The following is a 21895-nucleotide window of genomic DNA, read 5'->3' as shown; positions in this document are numbered from 1 at the left end:
ACTAATTCAACCATTGTTGCAACGCTCACCGGGAATTACTCTCGATCCCAGATACCCCTTTGATGCTGTTAGTTTTGGGATGTAATTAACATGCTAATAATTTGACCAATTTATTTGTCTGATTTGCAAAGTTTACTATTAAATGCAGTAAAGCTACATCGGACAGAATGAAGATGGTTGGAGGCTGTCCCCAGCCCTGTAGCTGCAGAGTGTGAGACATACCCTCAGGGTGGCAATGTTACAGCGAGTGACCCCAAAAAGATAAACTTTCAGACATAGAAAGTCCACGGAACGGCCTCCTATATTTCACCAGCGTCTGGAATCTCCTTGTAGAGTGATCACATTGTCAGTTCTCAGAGCAATTCCTGGCAATAGAGATGGTTAAGAGTTGACCGATTAGTTTGATATGAGAGTTTTTGATTGAATCGAGAGAGAAAAACTATTTGCTCTGGCGAGTGGGTTAACAACTAGAGATCAGAGATTTAAAATCGTTGGGTAAAGATCGAGAGGGGAGATGGAGAGAAATGTTTTTCACTCAGAGAATTGTCGGGATCTGAAACGCTCGCCCTGAAAATGTGGAGGAAGCTGATTCCAGAAATCATCTTAAAAGAGAGTTGGGCAGGTACTTGCTCTGGAGGGAGAGCAGCGAAGGTTTACCAGGCTGTATCCTGGATGGTGGGACTGTCCTATGAGGAGAGACTAAGTGGGTTAGGATTATATTCATTGGAGTTTAGAAGAGTGAGAGGGAATCTCATAGAAACTTACAAAATTCTAACAGGATTAGACAGGGTAGATCCAGAAAGAATGTTCCCGATGGTGGGGGAGTCCAGAACTAGGGGTCATAGTTTGAGGATAAGGAGTAAACCTTTTAGGACTGAGGTGAGGAGAAATTTCTTCACCCAGAGAGTGGTGAATCTGTGGAATTCGCTACCACAGAAAGTCGTTTGTTAAGTAATGGGTTAAGAGACATTCCTATTAGTTGTCTTATGTTAAGTATCCAATAATTGACACTGATATGTAAAGAGGCTTCAGGTGGCCTTTGTGTCAGGTGATGTGATGTTAGAGTTTTGAGCAGAGTCTGTTGAAGTAAATTAAAGGTGTTTGTGGAAAAGGAGCAGAACTTTTGACTCTTTATACAACAGCAGCTAACCGGCTAACATAGTTGAGGTCAAAACATTGTGTAATTTAAAGAAGGAATTAGATTTTGCTCTTGGGGCTAAAGGAATCCAGGGATATGGGGGGAAGGTGGGATCAGGGTATTGAACTTGATGATCAGCCATGATCATAATGAATGGGGGAGCAGGCTCGAAGGGCCGAATGGCCTCCTCCTGCTTCTATTTTCCATGTTTCTGTGTATGTCTCAGGAATTTACAGGATTCCGGATGAAAAGCAGGAATGTGGGATTGGGCACAATGGCCCTTGAAAGAACCAGCACAGGTTCAATGGGCCGAATGGCCTCCTCCTGTTCTGTGAGTTGCTGATTTCTCTGATGAACTTTATAATGGAGAGGAGGCCTCATGTCTCCCGGGAAAACTGCCCAAGTCACTCCGGAATTTTCATTTGCTGTCATTCCAAGTTTCCAGAGCTCGACCTTTACATGGATTTATTCTGAAGAAACATCTTTGTCTTTTCTTTCAGATAAAACACGGAGCAGCAATCAAGAGGCTGAAGAAGCTCCTTCTGCTCCTTTGGTAAGGAAATGGAAATGGGGCTTAGCTGCTGTTCTTTGCTGAATTTTCGATTTGCTGCCGTTTCCCAAAATAGGCACCACATCAATTAAAGAGGAGGAGTTTGAATGTTACTGTAAGTTTACAAATCAATCCTTGTGTTCCAGACAGGAGAGTGATAGACAACCTGCTCTGATTTCCCCGCTCCACCTGTCTGTCTGCACAACGTGTTTTCAATTATTTTTAAAGTTGGTGGTGGCATATTTTTCAAATCCATGGGTTCTGTGAACCAATTTACTGATAAACTGCAGAAAACTGGAGTTAACAGTAACTCAGAAGGTTAGTTCAAATCTGGGGAGGCAGTTTCATAACTTCCCACTACATCGCACACACCCTCATGCACAACCCTCTCATACACCCTCATGCACCCTCAAACAGCCGCACACTAATAAACTGCAGAAATCTGGAGTTAACAATAACTCAGAAGGTTAGTTTAAACCTGGGGAGGAAGTTTCACAACTTCCCACTCCAAACACACGCACATGCACACGTGCATGCGCACGCACACACTGACCTGATTAACACTACATCCCTGTATGCTTCACCCAATGCCGGTGTTTATGTCGTTACATTGCGTACCTTGTGTTGCCCAATACGTATTTTCTTTTATTTTATTTTCATGTACTTAATGATCTGCTGAGCTGCTCGCAGAAAAATACTTTTCACCCTGCCTCAGTACACGTGACAATAAACAAAATCCAAATCCATACACACTTTCTCTCTCTCATACACACACACACACACACACACACACATCGGGCATCGGGCAGAAGATACAAAAGTCTGAGAACACAAACAGCTTCTTCTCCACTGTTATCAGACGCCGAACGACCCTCTTATGTACTGATCTGATTAATACTCCTGTCTGCTTCACTCGATGCCGGTGTCTATGTATTCACATTGTGGGCCTTGTGTTGCCCTATTATGTATTTTTGTTTCTTGTACTAAATGATCTGTTTGTGCTGCTCGCAGAAAAATACTTTTCACTGTTCCTCGGTCCACGTGACAATAAACAAATCCAATCCAATCCCTACACACACACCCTCTATCTCACACACACACCCTCTATCCCACACACACACCCTCTATCTCACACACACACACACTCACACACACCCTCTATCTCACACACACACCCTCTATCTCACACACACACCCTCTATCTCACACACACACCCTCTATCCCCCACACACACACACACCGTCTCTCACACACACACCGTCTCACACACCCTCTATCTCACACACACACCCTCTATCCCACACACACACACCGTCTCTCACACACACCGTCTCTCACACACACCCTCTATCCCACACACACACACCCTCTATCTCAGACACACACCGTCTCTCACACACACACCCTCTATCCCACACACACACACCGTCTCTCACACACACCGTCTCTCACACACACCCTCTATCTCACACACACACCCTCTATCTCACACACACACCCTCTATCTCACACACACACACACTCACACACACCCTCTATCTCACACACACACCCTCTATCTCACACACACACCCTCTATCTCACACACACACCGTCTCTCACACACACCCTCTATCTCACACACACACTCTATCTCACACACACACCGTCTCACACATACACCCTCTATCCCACACACACACACCCTCTATCTCACACACACACCATCTCTCACACACACACCCTCTATCCCACACACACACACCCTCTATCTCACACACACACCATCTCTCACACACACACCCTCTATCCCACACACACACACACCGCCTCACACACACACACACCCTCACACACACTCACACGCATACACCCTCACACACCCTCACACACACAAACCCTCACAAACCCTCTCACACACACACACTCTTGCATCACTGCTCTCTCCCTCACGCGTGCCACCACCCTCTCTCCTTCATTCTGTCGCAAGCTCTTTATTTCTCTTTCTTCCTCTCTCTCTCTCTCTCTCTCTCTCAAACACTGACTTGCATCATCACTGCTTATTTATATTTTCAGACATTTTTTGAAAAGTTTCTAGCACCTTCTATGTGACCAGGTTAAAGTTGGGGACAGAGTTTCTGTGGGTTTCCAACCTGAAACTTGAGCTGTCATCTTTTGAGTTGTGATTTTTTGAGGGGTGATTTTTTGAGGGGTGATTTTTTGAGGGGTGATTTTTTTGAGCCTCTCCGTCCGTGAGAAAGTCACCGTGGACCCAAACTCTGGAGTGAAGTGAAAAATGTGATTCTCTCCGGCGTGATTGTTGTTTGGAATCTCCCCCCCCACCCCCCCCACCCCCCGCGCCTGGGGAGGAGTGAGAATCACACGGTGCGAGATCAGGAACCTCACTGTAATACATCAGCACACCATTACCCAGCACTCTCTCCAGACCTTACCCCCTCCCTCACGGAATCTTGACTCAGCGTGACGTCCCGCCAGCATCATTTACACCAAGGCTGGCCGGGCGTGAGGCAGTCTCAGAGTCTCCACCTCACCAGAGTGACGCCGGTAACTACACCAATCACTTTTATTTCTGAGAGGCACAAGATTCCATGAGGATTCACACCGTTTTTCCCGTTGAGACTGACCACATTGGAGGCTCGGAATCTAGAAGAGCCTGTGAAGAATATTTAATTCCACAACAAGTCAGGTGCAGGATTCCAAATAAAGTGAAGGAGAAAAGAAAGAGAGAGAGGAGGGACAAAGAGACTGAGAGAAAAAGTGAAAAAGAAATTTCTGAAAATAATTTTTTCCAAATCTCCAACAATAATGAAAAGCTGAATGAATGAGACATGTCGGTTAATTGTCAATTCCAGGGGGGTTCTTTGGCAGCCATTAAGACAGACCATGCCATTAAAAACAATAACTGACATTCCAACACTGGGGACTGGATTCTCGGGCCCCCCAGACACGTGTTCCTCGGCCGCGCGCTGTTCGCTGGCAGCGGGATTCTATCATTGACGAGGTGGGGGTGAGCTGCCTTCTTGAACCGCTGCAGTCCCTGAGGTATGAGGAAATGAAATGTAAAATATTCCCTGGGACTATTTGGAAGATGGGCAAAGGAATCATCCTTTAATGTCCCGGGTTATATTTATCCCCCTAAAAAAATGAGAACTGATTGGTCATTGTCACATTGTTATTTCTGGGATCTTGCTGTGGACAAATTCACAGCTGTAGCAGAGCGACCAGAGTCAATAAAAAGCACATCCCAGCGGCCTGTCAGCATCTTCCAGTGAGAAAGGCAAAGAAGAAGAAACCATTCAGTTATTAATAATAACACCATTTGATCTGTTGACAGACATTCTTTCATTCTGTGTGGAAATAAATACTGATCAATATTTCTACTGGATTACAGTCAGGTGAAGGGGAATGCAAATATGCTGAGCTTCGATTCCATTGCCCAGGCACCAGGCAGCCGGCAGTATCACTGACTGAAAGCACAGCGGAGTATGCTGTTGTTCATCGTTCTTAAACCTCAAAACCAGCAACAATTAACCAGTGGGACAAGCAGCAGTCACCAAAACCTCACCCAATCACAATCACCTCTGCCTTTCCTGCACATTTCAACGGCTTCAATCTCTCAACAATATCAGAGCGAGATTGTAAATCCCAGACCCTGATATTACTGGACACTCAGACCCTGATATTACTGGACACTCAGACCCTGATATTACTGGACACTCAGACCCTGATAATACTGGACACTCAGACCCTCCCAGACCCTGATATTACTGGACACTCAGACCCTGATATTACTGGACACTCAGACCCTGATATTACTGGACACTCAGACCCTCCCAGACCCTGATATTACTGGACACTCAGACCCTGATAGTACTGGACACGCAGACCCTGATAATACTGGACACTCAGACCCTCCCAGACCCTGATATTACTGGACACTCAGACCCTGATATTACTGGACACTCAGACTCTGATATTACTGGACACTCAGACCCTGATATTACTGGACACTCAGACCCTCCCAGACCCTGATATTACTGGACACTCAGACACTGATATTTCTGGACTCTCAGACCCTGATATTACTGGTCACTCAGACCCTGATATTACTGGACACTCAGACACTGATATTACTGGACACTCAGACACTGATATTACTGGACACTCAGACCCTGATATTACTGGACACTCAGACCCTGATATTACTGGACACTCAGGCCCTCACAGACACTGATATTACTGGACACTCAGACCCTGATATTACTGGACACTCAGACCCTGATATTACTGGACACTCACACCCTGATATTACTGGACACTCACACCCTGATATTACTGGACACTCAGACCCTCCAAGACCCTGATATTACTGGACACTCAGACCCTGATATTACTGGACACTCAGACCCTGATATTACTGGACACTCAGACCCTGATATTACTGGACACTCAGGCCCTCCCAGACCCTGATATTACTGGACACTCAGACCCTGATATTACTGGACGCTCAGACCCTGATATTACTGGACACTCACACCCTGATATTAATGGACACTCACACCCTGATATTACTGGACACTCAGACCCTGATATTACTGGGCACTCAGACCCTGGTATTACTGGACACTCGCACCCTGATATTACTGGACACTCACACCCTGATATTACTGGACACTCACACCCTGATATTACTGGACACTCACACCCTCCCAGACCCTGGTTTTACTGGACACTCAGACCCTCCCAGACCCTGGTATTACTGGACACTCAGACCCTGATATTACTGGACACTCACACCCTGATATTACTGGACACTCACACCCTGATATTACTGGACACTCACACCCTGATATTACTGGACACTCACACCCTGATATTACTGGACACTCAGACCCTGATATTACTGGACACTCAGACCCTGATATTACTGGACACTCAGACCCTGATAATACTGGACACTCAGACCCTCCCAGACCCTGATATTACTGGACACTCAGACCCTGATATTACTGGACACTCAGACCCTCCCAGACCCTGATATTACTGGACACTCAGACCCTGATATTACTGGACACTCAGACCCTGATAATACTGGACACTCAGACCCTCCCAGACCCTGATATTACTGGACACTCAGACCCTGATATTACTGGACACTCAGACCCTGATATTACTGGACACTCAGACCCTGATATTACTGGACACTCAGACCCTCCCAGACCCTGATATTACTGGACACTCAGGCACTGATATTTCTGGACTCTCAGACCCTGATATTACTGGTCACTCAGACCCTGATATTACTGGACACTCAGATAATGATATTTCTGGACACTCAGACCCTGATATTACTGGACACTCAGATCCTGATATTACTGGACACTCAGACCCTGATATTACTGGACACTCAGACCCTCCCAGACCCTGATATTATTGGACACTCAGACCCTGATATTACTGGACACTCAGACCCTGATATTACTGGACACTCGACCCTGATATTACTGGACACTCAGACCCTGATATTGCTGGACAGTCAGACCCTGATATTACTGGACACACAGACCCTGATATTACTGGACACTCAGACCCTGATATTACTGGACACTCAGACCCTGATATTACTGGACACTCAGACCCTCCCAGACCCTGATATTACTGGACACTCAGACCCTGATATTACTGGACACTCAGACCCTGATATTACTGGACACTCAGACCCTGATATAACTGGACACTCAGACCCTCCCAGACACTGATATTACTGGACACTCAGACCCTGATATTACTGGACACTCAGACCCTCCCAGATGCTGATATTACTGGACACTCAGACCCTGATATTACTGGACATTCAGAGCCTCCAAGACCCTGATATTACTGGACACTCACACCCTGATATTACTGGACACTCAGACACTGATATTACTGGACACTCAGACCCTGATATTACTGGACACTCAGACCCTGATATTACTGGACACTCAGACCCTGATATTACTGGACACTCAGACCCTGATATTACTGGACACTCAGGCCCTCCCAGACACTGATATTACTGGACACTCAGACCCTGATATTACTGGACACTCAGACCCTGATATTACTGGACACTCACACCCTGATATTACTGGACACTCACACCCTGATATTACTGGACACTCACACCCTGATATTACTGGACACTCACACCCTGATATTACTGGACACTCAGACCCTCCAAGACCCTGATATTACTGGACACTCAGACCCTGATATTACTGGACACTCAGACCCTGATGTTACTGGACACTCAGACCCTGATATTACTGGACACTCAGACCCTGATATTACTGGACACTCAGGCCCTCCCAGACCCTGACATTACTGGACACTCAGACCCTGATATTACTGGACACTCAGACCCTGATATTACTGGACACTCACACCCTGATATTACTGGACACTCACACCCTGATATTACTGGACACTCAGACCCTGATATTACTGGGCACTCAGACCCTGGTATTACTGGACACTCACAGCCTGATATTATTGGACACTCACACCCTGATATTACTGGACACTCACACCCTGACATTACTGGACACTCAGACCCTCCCAGACCCTGGTTTTACTGGACACTCAGACCCTCCCAGACCCTGGTATTACTGGACACTCAGACCCTGATATTACTGGACACTCACACCCTGATATTACTGGACACTCACATCCTGATATTACTGGACACTCACACCCTGATATTACTGGACACTCACACCCTGATATTACTGGACACTCAGACCCTGATATTACTGGACACTCACACCCTGATATTACTGGACACTCACACCCTGATATTACTGGACACTCACACCCTGATATTACTGGACACTCACACCCTGATATTACTGGACACTCACACCCTGATATTACTGGACACTTACACCCTGATATTACTGGACACTCAGACCCTGATATCACTGGACACTCACACCCTGATATTACTGGACACTCACACGCTGATATTACTGGACACTCACACCCTGATATTACTGGACACTCAGACCCTGATATTACTGGACACTCAGACCCTGATATTACTGGACACTCAGACCCTGATATTACTGGACACTCAGGCCCTCCCAGACACTGATATTACTGGACACTCAGACCCTGATATTACTGGACACTCAGACCCTGATATTACTGGACACTCACACCCTGATATTACTGGACACTCACACCCTGATATTACTGGACACTCAGACCCTCCAAGACCCTGATATTACTGGACACTCAGACCCTGATATTACTGGACACTCAGACCCTGATGTTACTGGACACTCAGACCCTGATATTACTGGACACTCAGACCCTGATATTACTGGACACTCAGGCCCTCCCAGACCCTGACATTACTGGACACTCAGACCCTGATATTACTGGACACTCAGACCCTGATATTACTGGACACTCACACCCTGATATTACTGGACACTCACACCCTGATATTACTGGACACTCAGACCCTGATATTACTGGGCAGTCAGACCCTGGTATTACTGGACACTCACAGCCTGATATTACTGGACACTCACACCCTGATATTACTGGACACTCACACCCTGATATTACTGGACACTCAGACCCTCCCAGACCCTGGTTTTACTGGACACTCAGACCCTCCCAGACCCTGGTATTACTGGACACTCAGACCCTGATATTACTGGACACTCACACCCTGATATTACTGGACACTCAGACCCTGATATTACTGGACACTCACACCCTGATATTACTGGACACTCACACCCTGATATTACTGGACACTCAGACCCTGATATTACTGGACACTCACACCCTGATATTACTGGACACTCACACCCTGATATTACTGGACACTCACACCCTGATATTACTGGACACTCACACCCTGATATTACTGGACACTCACACCCTGATATTACTGGACACTCACACCCTGATATTACTGGACACTCAGACCCTGATATCACTGGACACTCACACCCTGATATTACTGGACACTCACACGCTGATATTACTGGACACTCACACCCTGATATTACTGGACACTCAGACCCTGATATTACTGGACACTCACACCCTGATATTACTGGAGAGACTGAAATTGCCCAAATGTGACACTGTGCTCAGAACATTGTTCATGGAATGAAGTCTGTAATTTGTCGAATAAGACATTATTTGCTTTGTGAATGTTGCTACAACCATTTCTGTCTCTCAGGGAACTCTACTGCCACCCACAATGCCTCCTCAGTGTAGGGAAGGCTCTCTCCCTCCCATTGTATCCCAGCGGGAATTTGGAATGTGTGAAAGGGAAATGAGGGTGGGAATTCTCCGGCTGACGGCATTCTCAGTTCCCGCTGGCTGTGTGCCATCGCCACGGTTTCCCGGTGGTGTGGGGGGGCTTCGATGGAAATTCCCATTAACAATTGGCGAGAGTAGAGAATCCGGCTGCCAGCGAACGGCGCTCCGCCGGGAAACACACGGCTGGGGAAGCGGAGAATCCAGCCCCAGATTTATTCAAATCTTTCTTGGGATGTGTGTGTCGCTGGCTCCATCAGGAATTATTGCCCATCCCTAATTGCCTTTGGTAAGGTGGTGGTGAACTGCATTCTTGAACCGCTGCAGTTAATGAGGTGTAGGTACACCCACAGTGCTGTTAGAGTCATAGGCTCATACAGCAGAGAAAATGCCCTTCGGTCCATCGCATCTCTGCTAGTCAAAAACAACCACTGGACTATTCCAATCCCATTCCCCAGCATTTGGCCCAGAGCCTTGTCTGCCCTGGGATCGGGAAGGCACATCTAAATACTTCTTAAATATTCTGAGGGTCTCTGCCTCCACCTCCCTTTCAGGCAGTGAGTTCCAGACTCCCATTCCCCTCTGGGTGAAAAGGGTTTTCCTCACATCCCCTCTGAACCTCCTGCCCCTAACCTGGGCAGCACGGTAGCACAGTGGTTCGCACTGTTGCTTCACAGCGCCAGGGTCCCGGATTCGATTCCCGGCTTGGGTCACTGTGTGGAGTCCACATATTCTCCCCGTGTCTGCGTGGGTTTCCTCCGGGTGCTCCCGTTTCCTCCCACAAGTCCCGAAAGACATCCTTCTTCGGTAAATTGGACATTCTGAATTCTCGGTCTCTGTACCTGAACAGGTGCCGGAATGTGGCGACTGGGGCTTTTCACAGTAACTTCATTGCAGTGTTAATGGAAGCCCACTTGTGACACTAATAAATATTTTTTTTTAAAATTGAACCTATGCCCCCTGGTCATTGATCCCTCCACCAAGGGGAAAAGTTTCTTCCTGTCTACTTTATCCATGCCCCTCATAATTTTACAAATCTCAATCATGTGCCCCTCAGTCTCCTCTACTCAAAGGAAAACAATCCCAGTCAATCCCATCTCTCTTCATAACTAAAACTCTCCAGCCCAGGCAACATCCTGGTAAACCTCCTCTGCACCCTTTCCAGAGCTATCACATCCCTCGTAAAGCTGTGGCCAAACAAATGTTTTACACAGTTCCAACTGAACCTTCCTGCTCTAAACTCTATGCCTCAGTTAATAAAGGCAAGTATACCAGAGGCCTTCTTAACCACTGTATCCACCTGCTCTGCTACATTAAGGGATGGGTGTACATGCACACCAAAATTCCTCGGAAACTCGGTGCTTCCCAGGGTTCTGCCGTTTACCAAGAACCCTCTCTTGTAAGTCCTTCTATATTTATCAAAGTCCTTCTCCCTGGAGATTTATCTACCTTTAAGCCTGCCAGACCACTCCGAACCTCCTCTCTGTCTGTATTAATCTCTTAAATTTTATTACAGTCCTTCTCCCTGATTTCTACACCCACAAGAACATCATTCCTCAGATAAGGACATCAAAACTGCACACAATACTCCAGGTGTGGCCTCACCAATTCCCCATACAATTGTAGTGAAACATCTCTATTCCTATATTCAAATCCTCTCGCTATGAAGGCCAACCTACCATTTGCCGTCTTTCCTGCCTGTTGTTCCTGCGCGCTTACTTTCAGCGACTGACGCACGAGGACACCAAGGTCTCACTGAGTATTCACCTCTCTCAATTTACACCCACTCAAATAATAATTCCCTTCCTATTTTTGCTGCTGAAGTGGATAACCTCACATTTATCCACGTTATACTGCATCTGCCATGCATGTGCCCACGCACTCAGCCTGTCCAAATCCTGCTGAAACATCTCTGCATCCTCCTCACAGCTCAGCCTCCCACCCAACTTTGTATTGTCTGTAAATATGGAGGTACAGGAGAAACTATTCCCACTCAAACGTACATCAAGAACTAGAGGGCACACATTCACAATAATGAGCAAAAGGAGAAGTGAGCCAGAGGTTGAATGAACTTCCTGTGAGGGTGGTGGAGGGAGGTGAAATCGAGGTATTCAAAAGGGAATTGGATTGTTCTCTGGAAAGTGAGACTGTGCAAGGTTCCGGGGATAAGGCAGGGGTGTGGGTCTCGGTCTAATGTTCTTCCAGAGGGCCAGTGCAGACCTGATGGGCCGAGGGGCCTCTTTCTGCACTGGGAAGATTGTGTGAAAGATTCTGAGTGGAATGTACTTTACCTCCTGCTGAATTAAACTGTTTCAGAAATCGGGCACCGTCATGGAAATATAAACCTTCCCAGACTATAATTCCTGACACTTTAGAATCAGGTTTTAGTAAATTCTCATTTTCACAACAGCTACTAAACCCAATCTTCACTGTTTACATTTTGTTACAGAATTTGAAAGATTCCCCAGCAGATTCTGACCCAACGTACATGGTAAATATCTCTCACTACAACAAACTGGGATATGTCTGGTGATCAACATTCACCACAGGATCAAAGTTTCCTCTTTCGACATAGAGTAAAATAAATCCCTTTTTCCCAGAAGCCGCTATGATTAGAATGTAGAACATTTTCAAATAAGCCTCTCATTGTGCACGTGTTACACAATCACAATTTCTAACATGTCTCTATTTTCCCTCAGGCATTACAGCAACCAACTTCATCTGTATACAGTGAGATTAAAGGTATGTTTCTATCGCACTGAACAGAGGTTCAGGAAAAGCAGGTGGATTCTGTCACGTTCTGTATAAATGGTGAAACTGTGGGAAAGCCTGACTCAAAATGGACCCATATCAGCAACACTGCAGAGAATGGACAGAGAGCAGTGAGTCCAGCGTGGAATGGACCATTATTAGCCCCGTGTGGTAATATATGTAATGTTGTGTGTTCAAAGAACAAAGGACAGTACAGCACAGGGACAGGCCCTTCGACCCTCCGAGCCTGCACCGATCGTGATGCCTGTCTGAACTAAAACCTTCTGCAATTCCGGGGTCCATATCCCTCTATTCCCATCCTATTCATGTATTTGTCAAGATGCCTCTTAAACATCGCTATCGTATCTGCTTCCACCACCTCCTCCCGCAGCGCGTTCCAGACACTCACCACCTTCTGTGTCAAAAACCTGCCTCGCACATCTCCTCTGAACTTTGCCCCTCGCACCTGTGACCCTGGGTCAGTGACTTTCCCACCCTGGGCAAAAGCGTCTGACGTTTCACTCTCTCCATGCTCCTCATAATTTTATAAATCTCTGTCAGGTCGCCCCTCCGCCTCCGTCATTCCAATGAAAACAATCCGAGTTTATCCAACCTCCCCTCATAACGAATACATAGAAACAGAGAAAATAGAAGCAGGAGGAGGCCATTCGGCCCTTCGAGCCTGCTCCCCCATTCATTCTGATCATTGCTGATCATCAAGTTCAATACCCTCCAGACCAGGCAACAACCTGGTAAACCTCTTCTGTCCTCTCTCCAAAGCATCCACATCCTTCTGGTAGTGTGGTGACCAGAATTGTACACAATATTCCAAATGCGGCCTAACTGAGGTTCTGTACAGCTGCAGCATGACTTGCCATTTCTTATACTCAATGCCCCGATGGATAAAGGCAAGCATGCCGTGTGCCTTCTTGACTACCCTATCCCCCTGTGTTGCCACTTTCAGTGACCTGTGGACCTGTACGCCCAGATCCCTCTGCCTGGCAATGCTCTGAAGGGCTCTGCCATTTACTGTGTTATTCCCACCTGGATCAGACCTTCCAAAATGCATTACCTCACATTTATCCGTCATATCTCACCAATCGATACACACATATTCACAGGTACAAAGATAGACCTAAATGTCTACAAACAGACACACATTCCCAAATGTACATCGACACACAGACATACAGACACGTGTACACGTTCACATATACTTACACACAGATATTCAATAACGTGTACACACACATTTCCAGCCATGATTCCCAGTGTATGGAGTGGGAATACTGAACTATTTTCCTTTCATATCCACTCGGTGTTCAGACCAACTGTAGCCCCGACTGTCATTCCATCTGGGATCAGCTCACTGTGTGCAGGCTGGAGATGGAGTCTGGGAGTTTCCCGTCATTAAGAACAGAGTTACAATCTGGACAAACTCCTCAGAGGAGCTGAAATTATCCTTTATTCTCACGTTGGCTGCAGCTTGAGTTTTGGAAACTAATCTATTTTTAATTTTGTTTGAACAGGCAACAGACAAGCTCCCGGCTCCTGAACTACAGAAAATATCCTTCGATATGACACCATTCCGAGGCCAGGAGCATAAGGACGATTAGGAACATGATCAAAACAGTGTCCTTATATCAGAGATCAACTCCTTACACTCACATTCTTCCCACATCCCCAATTCTACCCACCACCTTTTTCCATTTCCCCAGGCTGCACTATCAGCTTCTCCCCAATCTATCTCCCTTTATCCCTGTCCCTTTGGTAATTTAAAAGATATAGCCAGCTTTCCGCAAGGAGTTGAAAACTGCAGGAGAGATGGGGTCAGAATCTCAGGAAAACCCAGTCTTATTCAAGTGAGAATGCAGAGTGCTGGGCCACGCTCTTGAAAAGGGTTTTTTGGGTTATTGGATTGTGTTTTTGAATTGGAACAGTTAAGGGGGAATTCATTCAGGGTTATACATAGATTACTGTCACTGTGTGGTGTCTTTATGTTTGTAATTGATAAAAATTCTTGCTGTGTGTTTATATATAAATGTTAACTAAGTTCTTGGAACAAAGCTTGTTTTGATTAAAGTGTCTGGGAAGACTGATGAATCACACCCGAAGGGTCTTGTGCTCAACCTTGCCAAATTCAACAGAACGATTGTAGGTCAGGTGGACTTCATAATATACTTTGGACTTTCTAAGCCCTGGCCCATAAAATTAGACAGAACATTCCAGACCCTAACCACTCGCTGTGTGGCTCTGCCTCCACCACACTCTCAGACAGAACATTCCGGATCCTAACCACTCGCTGTGTGAATCTGCCTCCACCACACACTCAGATAGAACATTCCGGATCCTAACCACTCGCTGTGTGAATCTGCCACCACCACACTCTCAGGCAGAACATTCCGGATCCTAACCACTCACTGTGTGAATCTGTCTCCACCACACTCTCAGACAGAACATTCCGGATCCTAACCACTCGCTGTGTGAATCTGTCTCCACCACACTCTCAGACAGAACATTACGGATCCTAACCACTCGCTGTGTGAATCTGTCTCCACCACACTCTCAGACAGAACATTCCGGATCCTAACCACTCGCTGTGTGAATCTGCCTCCACCACACTCTCAGACAGAACATTCTGGATCCTAACCACTCGCTATGTGAATCTGTCTCCACCACACTCTCAGACAGAACATTCCGGATCCTAACCACTCGCTGTGTGAATCTGCCTCCACCACACTCTCAGACAGAACATTCTGGATCCTAACCACTCGCTGTGTGAATCTGCCTCCACCACACTCTCAGACAGAACATTCCGGATCCTAACCACTCGCTATGTGAATCTGTCTCCACCACACTCTCAGATAGAACATTCCGGATCCTAACCACTCGCTGTGTGAATCTGTCTCCACCACACTCTCAGACAGAACATTCCAGATCCTAACCACTCGCTGTGTGAATCTGCCTCCACCACACTCTCAGACAGTACATTCCGGATCCTAACCACTCGCTGTGTGAATCTGTCTCCACCACACTCTCAGACTGAACATTCCGGATCCTAACCACTCGCTGTGTGAATCTGTCTCCACCACACTCTCAGACAGAACATTACGGATCCTAACCACTCGCTGTGTGTATCTGTCTCCACCACACTCTCAGTCAGAACATTCCGGATCCTAACCACTCGCTGTGTGAATCTGTCTCCACCACACTCTCAGACTGAACATTCCGGATCCTAACCACTCGCTGTGTGAATCTGTCTCCACCACACTCTCAGACAGAACATTACGGATCCTAACCACTCGCTGTGTGTATCTGTCTCCACCACACTCTCAGTCAGGACATTCCGGATCCTAACCACTCGCTGTGTGAATCTGTCTCCACCACACTCTCAGTCACAACATTCCGGATCCTAACCACTCGCTGTGTGAATCTGCCACCACCACACTCTCAGACAGAACATTCCGGATCCTAACCACTCGCTGTGTGTATCTGTCTCCACCACACTCTCAGTCAGAACATTCCAGATCCTAACCACTCGCTGTGTGAATCTGTCTCCACCACACTCTCAGACAGAACATTCCAGATACTAACTACTCGCTGTGTGGATCTGTCTCCACCACACTCTCAGACAGAACATTCCGGATCCTAACCACTCGCTGTGTGAATCTGTCTCCACCACACTCTCAGACAGAACATTCCGGATCCTAACCACTCGCTGTGTGAATCTGCCTCCACCACACTCTCAGATGGAACATTCCGGATCCTAACCACTCGCTGTGTGAATCTGTCTCCACCACACTCTCAGACAGAACATTCCGGATCCTAACCACTCGCTGTGTGAAAATCTTTCTCCTGTGCTTCAGTAACTGCTCTCTCCACCTGTCCTGCCACTTTCAATGATTTCTGCACATTAACCCCAGCTCGTGCCTGTCCCCCACACTCTCTACACTTCATTCCACTTTCTATTCTGGTTTAGCTCAAAAATAATCTGCCAGGCGATCCTTTCCTGCTCCTAATTCTGACTCCTTGAGCACTGCCAGTTGTGGCTCAGAGTAACTGAGTGACCTGGCATGACTACATCCAAATGATTCATTGAGTGGGAAGAGATCGGAAGGGTGTGGAATTACTGACACCAGAAGTGTGGTCAGATGGTCAATAGGATAGCGGAGGTTTGTGTGGAAATTTAAGAAATTCTAGGTGCTGTTTATTACAGTAAAGTTCAGTTTTTAGGCCTCCTCATTCTCAGTCCATAGTTTTTCAGTTTATTTTAGATTTTTCAGTCAGTTTGTACCAGATTGTGAGGGGAAGATCCAAGTGTGCAGTGTACGTCTGATTACATCATGTTGTGTCGAATATAAGGCCCAGAAACAGATCATTCAGCACAATGAGCCCATGCAGTCCATGTCCAAATGCAGCAAGACCTGGACAATATCCAGGCTTGGACTGACAAGTGGCAAGTTACATTTATACCACACAAGTGCCAGTCAATCAACATCTCCAACAAGAGAGAATCTAACCATCGCCCCTTTACAGTCAATGGCATCACCATCACTGATCCCCACTATCAACATCCTGGGGGTTACCATTGACCAGAAACTGAACTGGATCAGCCATATAAATACTGTGGCTACCAGAGCAGGTCAGAGACTGAATTCAGCAGCGAGAAACCCACCTCCTGGCTCCCCAAACCTTGTCTTTCATCCACAAGGTACAAGTCAGGAGTGTGATGGAATACTTTACACTTTCCTGGATGAGAGCAGCTCCAACAACACTGAGCAAACCGAAGACCTTCCAAGACAAAGCAGCACGCTTGATTTACACCCCAGCCACCAGCCTCAACATTGTCTTTCCCCAGCACGGACACACAGTCGCAGCCGTCTGTACCATCCACAAGATGCACAGCAGCAACTCACCAAGGCTCCTTTGACAGCATGTTTCAAACCTGTGACCTCTGCAATCTAGAATGACAAGAGCAGCAGATACCTGGGATCACCACCATCTGCAAATTCCCCTCCAAGTCACTCACCATCCTGACTTGGAAATATATCGCTGTTCCTTCACTGTCGCTGGGTCAAAATCCTGGAACTCCCTCCCTAACAGCACGGTGGGTGTACCTACTTCACATGGACTGCAGCGTTTGAGAAGGCAGCTCACCCCCACCTTCACAAGGGGCAGTTAGGGATGGGCAATAAATGCTGGCCTAGTCAGCAACACCCACATGGTGTGAAAGTATTTAAATAACAGTCCATGCCGGTATTTATGCTCGATTTGAACCTCCTGCAATCCTTTCCCATCAAACCATCAACATATCCTGCCTCATCCTTATTTGTTTACTTCACTTCCCCAAAACTGTTTCTCTGCCACTTGCTTCAATTCAGAAATAGAGAGGGTTCCAAGTTATTTGTATTTGTGGGGATACAAAGTAAGTTATAGTTTCAAATAAGCTGAATTTTGTGTTTCTGTATTTGTGTGCTAAAAATGAAATAAAACTTCAATTTTAATCTCATTTCTTAAAAGTTGCCTGAAAATCTGTTGGTTGGTTTCGATGCCTGCATTGTAATGATGGTTTTACAAAACAGTGAACAAAAACTAGGCTGTTGCTTAGTAACCAGGAGCCCAGACAAAGACAGTGAGAGCAGTTAGTTCAGGAGAAAGAAGGTAAACGGGGAGTAAGCAGATTTCACAGAAACTGCTGGAACAGACAGCACCATACACAGGGACAGAAAGACACTCCCAAGATAAAGAACAGCAAGTCCTAGAAACCAGGGATTGGGAAAGAACAGAGTTCCAGGAAAACTGTGAAGGCAAAGGAAAGATGAAGAGGAATCTGGAAAAAGGTTCTGTTCAGTGAAGTCAGGAGCAGAGAGAAAGGCTCCCAGTTAAGGTACAGACCTGGGGCATGGCGGCTTGCGAGATGGTTGGTAACAACTTATACAGCCTGTGAAAAAGTGGCATTCTGTTGGCACAGCTGGGAACCTGGGGAATTGTGTGAAAGTTTGAAGGCACATGACAATCCAGGGCAGGGGAATACCTGAAGGAGAGTTTGGAACCCTGGAGGTGAATCCTTGGTGAGAACACAGATCCAAAGTTGGATCAGTAACAGGAAACAAAGGGGAATGGCCAATGGCTGCCCTTGCGAATGGGTAGCTGTTTCAATTGGTGTTCCGCAGGGCTTGGTGTTGGCACCCCTGCTGTTTGTTTTATATATTAACAATTTGGACTTGAACATGGGGTGATGGGGGCAAGATTGGGAAATTTGCAGACAACACACAAATTGTCCACGCAGTCGATGGTGTAGAGGATAGCTGTCAGCACCAAAATTATATCGGTGGGTTGGTGGAGTTGGCAGAGATTAATCAATGTTTTATTCTTTAGTTAAAAGTTCATGGGCAGTCCTGTGACTCTGTTCTGTAATCTGCCAATGAAGTATCGAAACAGAAATAGCGGGATTCTCTGTCGGCCGACGCTGGAACCAGGAAAGGCGATTGGGCGGAGAAACGGTCGTGAGGCAAAAATGGTGGCCGTTGCTGGCTGCCCGACAGAATGCCGTGCTCCGGTGCCTCAACCGCGGTGTCAATGCGTTCTACTCTGCACGTACAGTAAACGCCGTTCACATATCATTAGCGGCCTGAGCCGGTATTCACCGGGGCTTCCGCGATGCTCCGCCTCCACCGGGAGGAATTACCGACGGCGTGTTTCACTTGTGGTTTCAACAATCGGGAAACAGGCTCCGTGGCTGCTGAGGGAGAGAGAGGGGGCACGAAAAGTGTCCAATATCGCTATAGTGTGCTGATAGTTGTGCCGCCGGCCGGGGAACTTCTGCCAGGGTCTCGGGGGAGTAGCGGGGGGCAGCCAAGAGGTGGGGCCGGGCTGGACGGGCACGGAACACCATTGCCGCAGCCGGCAAGGCAGCCACACGGCTGTGCACGCTGCCGACTGCTCACTGTGAACTTAGTGCCACAGGACTCACCAGGCCACCTACCGCCCCCCCCCAAGTATCCTCTGGCCGCAGCTGACCCAGCAGCGGGATGGGCGCGCTCCAGCACAACCGGTGCCATCCTATTGGCTGGGATGAGTGTGTGTGGGGAGTGGAGTGCGGATATGCAGCTACAGCTTGTCAGCCTCTCGAGTGTCAATCCCGACTCCGGCATATCCAACACCGTTTCCCATTGGAATCGCTCGTGTTCCACAGGGTGCCGCGCTAGCCCCGGAGCACAGTCAGTTCAGGTGGAAGAAGGTAACCACTCTGATACCAGCACGGTAGCACAGTGGTTAGCACACTTGCTTCACAGCTCCAGGGTCCCAGGTTCGATTCCGGCTTGGGTCACTGTCTGTGCGGAGTCTGCACATCCTCCCCGTGTGTGCGTGGGTTTCCTCCGGGTGCTCCGGTTTCCTCCCACAACCCAAAGATGTGCAGGTTAGGTGGTTGCTCGTGGTAAATTGCCCTTAGTATCCAAAAATAATAAGTGTGGTTTCTGGGTTACGGGGATAGGGTGGAGGTGCGGGCTTAGGTAGGGTCCTCTGGCAAAGGGGCTGTGCAGACTCGATGGGCCGAATGGTCTCCTTCTGCACTTGAAATTCTACGATTCTCAGATTAACGGTTGATTAATTTCTCCGGGAGCGGCGCCAGTCTTGCTGTCGTAGAATTCCATCGGTTCTGTCCCGGCGTCAGCACTTAGTCTCTGAAACGGAGAATCCCGCCCAGTATCTCTCAAGCTGGGTTCCACTCTAGCGTCTGATTAGATGCACTAACATCAGCTGGCATCGTAACATTGGAACCACTCAACGTGGGAGCGAGTTCCACATTCCCATCACTCTCTGGGTAAAGGCTGCCCTCTGAATTACCCATTGGATTTATTAGTGACAGCCTGATATCGATGGCCTCTATTTTCACTCTTCACCACAAATGCAGACATTCTCTGTTTACTCTTTCAACACCTGCCATCATTTTAAAGATGTTGATCACTCATTTGTCTTCTCTTTTGAAGAGAAAGGGCCCCAGCCTAATTATCTTTTCCCAATTGGAATAGTTTCCAGTCCTGGTGTGAACCTTGTAAATCCTCTTTGCACCTTCTTCAAAGCCTCTATATCATTTAGTACATGAAAAGAGAATACGTAACAGGTCAACACAAGGCACACAATGTAGTGGGAGAATGATGTTTTAAGAGATAAGTGGTTATATAAGATGTAAGAAGAGGATCTGTGTGAGAGAGCTCCACCCTTCAACAACTAGAATGGACAAGTCTTGGCAGCCTTGTAGGCCTCAGCGACCCTGACATCCGATCCGGTTTCATCACCGGAACCACCGGCCCCGCATAGTTGCTAAAACAAAGTGGCTGAATTATACGTAGGCTCTCCAATCGCTGCAGTTCACCCTCGACCTTCCCAACAATAGCATGAGGGACTGGCCAAACCCTGAAAAAACAGGGCTGGGCCTGCGGATCCACTTGGATTTTCACCACGTCCCCCTTCGTTCGCCCAAGGCCCAGCCCGAAAACACGCGGCACCACTGAGACAGCAGCACCTGTATCCAACTCCATTTGGATTCAATGTCCATTGATCGGCACAGGGGTGTGAATCGGTGCCACCCTTGGTGCAGCCACACACTTCAGCTACACTTCCAACTTGTCTCCAGCCTCTTCAATACGGGGCTGCACCTAACTCATCCCGGGCGGTCAGGGCGTTGTCCATCACGCTGCCGGCAGCCTCGGCGGCCTTGGTGGCCTCAGAGACCCTGACATCCACACTCCTCGCCGGGGGAGGAGTTGGTACCTCTCGGATCTGGACAGGGTGTGCAGAGTGGCTCAGGGTCTCTATAACTCAGTTCCGCAGCATCGCGGCGGTCCATTCTAGCTCTTGTTGTTCCCAAAGGGAGGAGAATTTGGTTTCAATGATTTTCAATAAATGTTTCCACCATTTACATTTTTGCAGCAAATGTGTCCCTCGCTGTGTGAACTCTTCATGTTAAACCAACTTAATGTGGGCAACTTGCACTCAGTGAATCATAAACGTCACTTATCAAAATCCACCCAGAAGGGGAGCAGCTATTGGCTCATTGTCGCTGCTTCCTCTTTAACTTCGTTACCTCCTGTGAAAAAGGAGATTAAAGCAGCTTCTGTCGGCTGGG

General features: G+C 47.3%; 1 long non-coding RNA gene across 1 annotated transcript; it reads left to right on the top strand.

Annotated features, from left to right (window-relative positions):
- The first annotated feature begins 1641 nt into the window (after nucleotides 1-1641).
- On the top strand, nucleotides 1642-14873 carry LOC140428435 (uncharacterized). The gene is made up of 4 exons (XR_011948777.1): nucleotides 1642-1691; nucleotides 12464-12505; nucleotides 12714-12756; nucleotides 14295-14873. It is a non-coding gene; the product is annotated as an uncharacterized lncRNA (long non-coding RNA).
- Nucleotides 14874-21895: the final 7022 nt, after the last annotated feature.

The sequence above is a fragment of the Scyliorhinus torazame genome, chromosome 1, assembly GCF_047496885.1.
Source record: "Scyliorhinus torazame isolate Kashiwa2021f chromosome 1, sScyTor2.1, whole genome shotgun sequence".
Classification (NCBI taxonomy): domain Eukaryota; kingdom Metazoa; phylum Chordata; class Chondrichthyes; order Carcharhiniformes; family Scyliorhinidae; genus Scyliorhinus; species Scyliorhinus torazame.
This window is presented reverse-complemented; position numbering and strand designations above follow the sequence as displayed.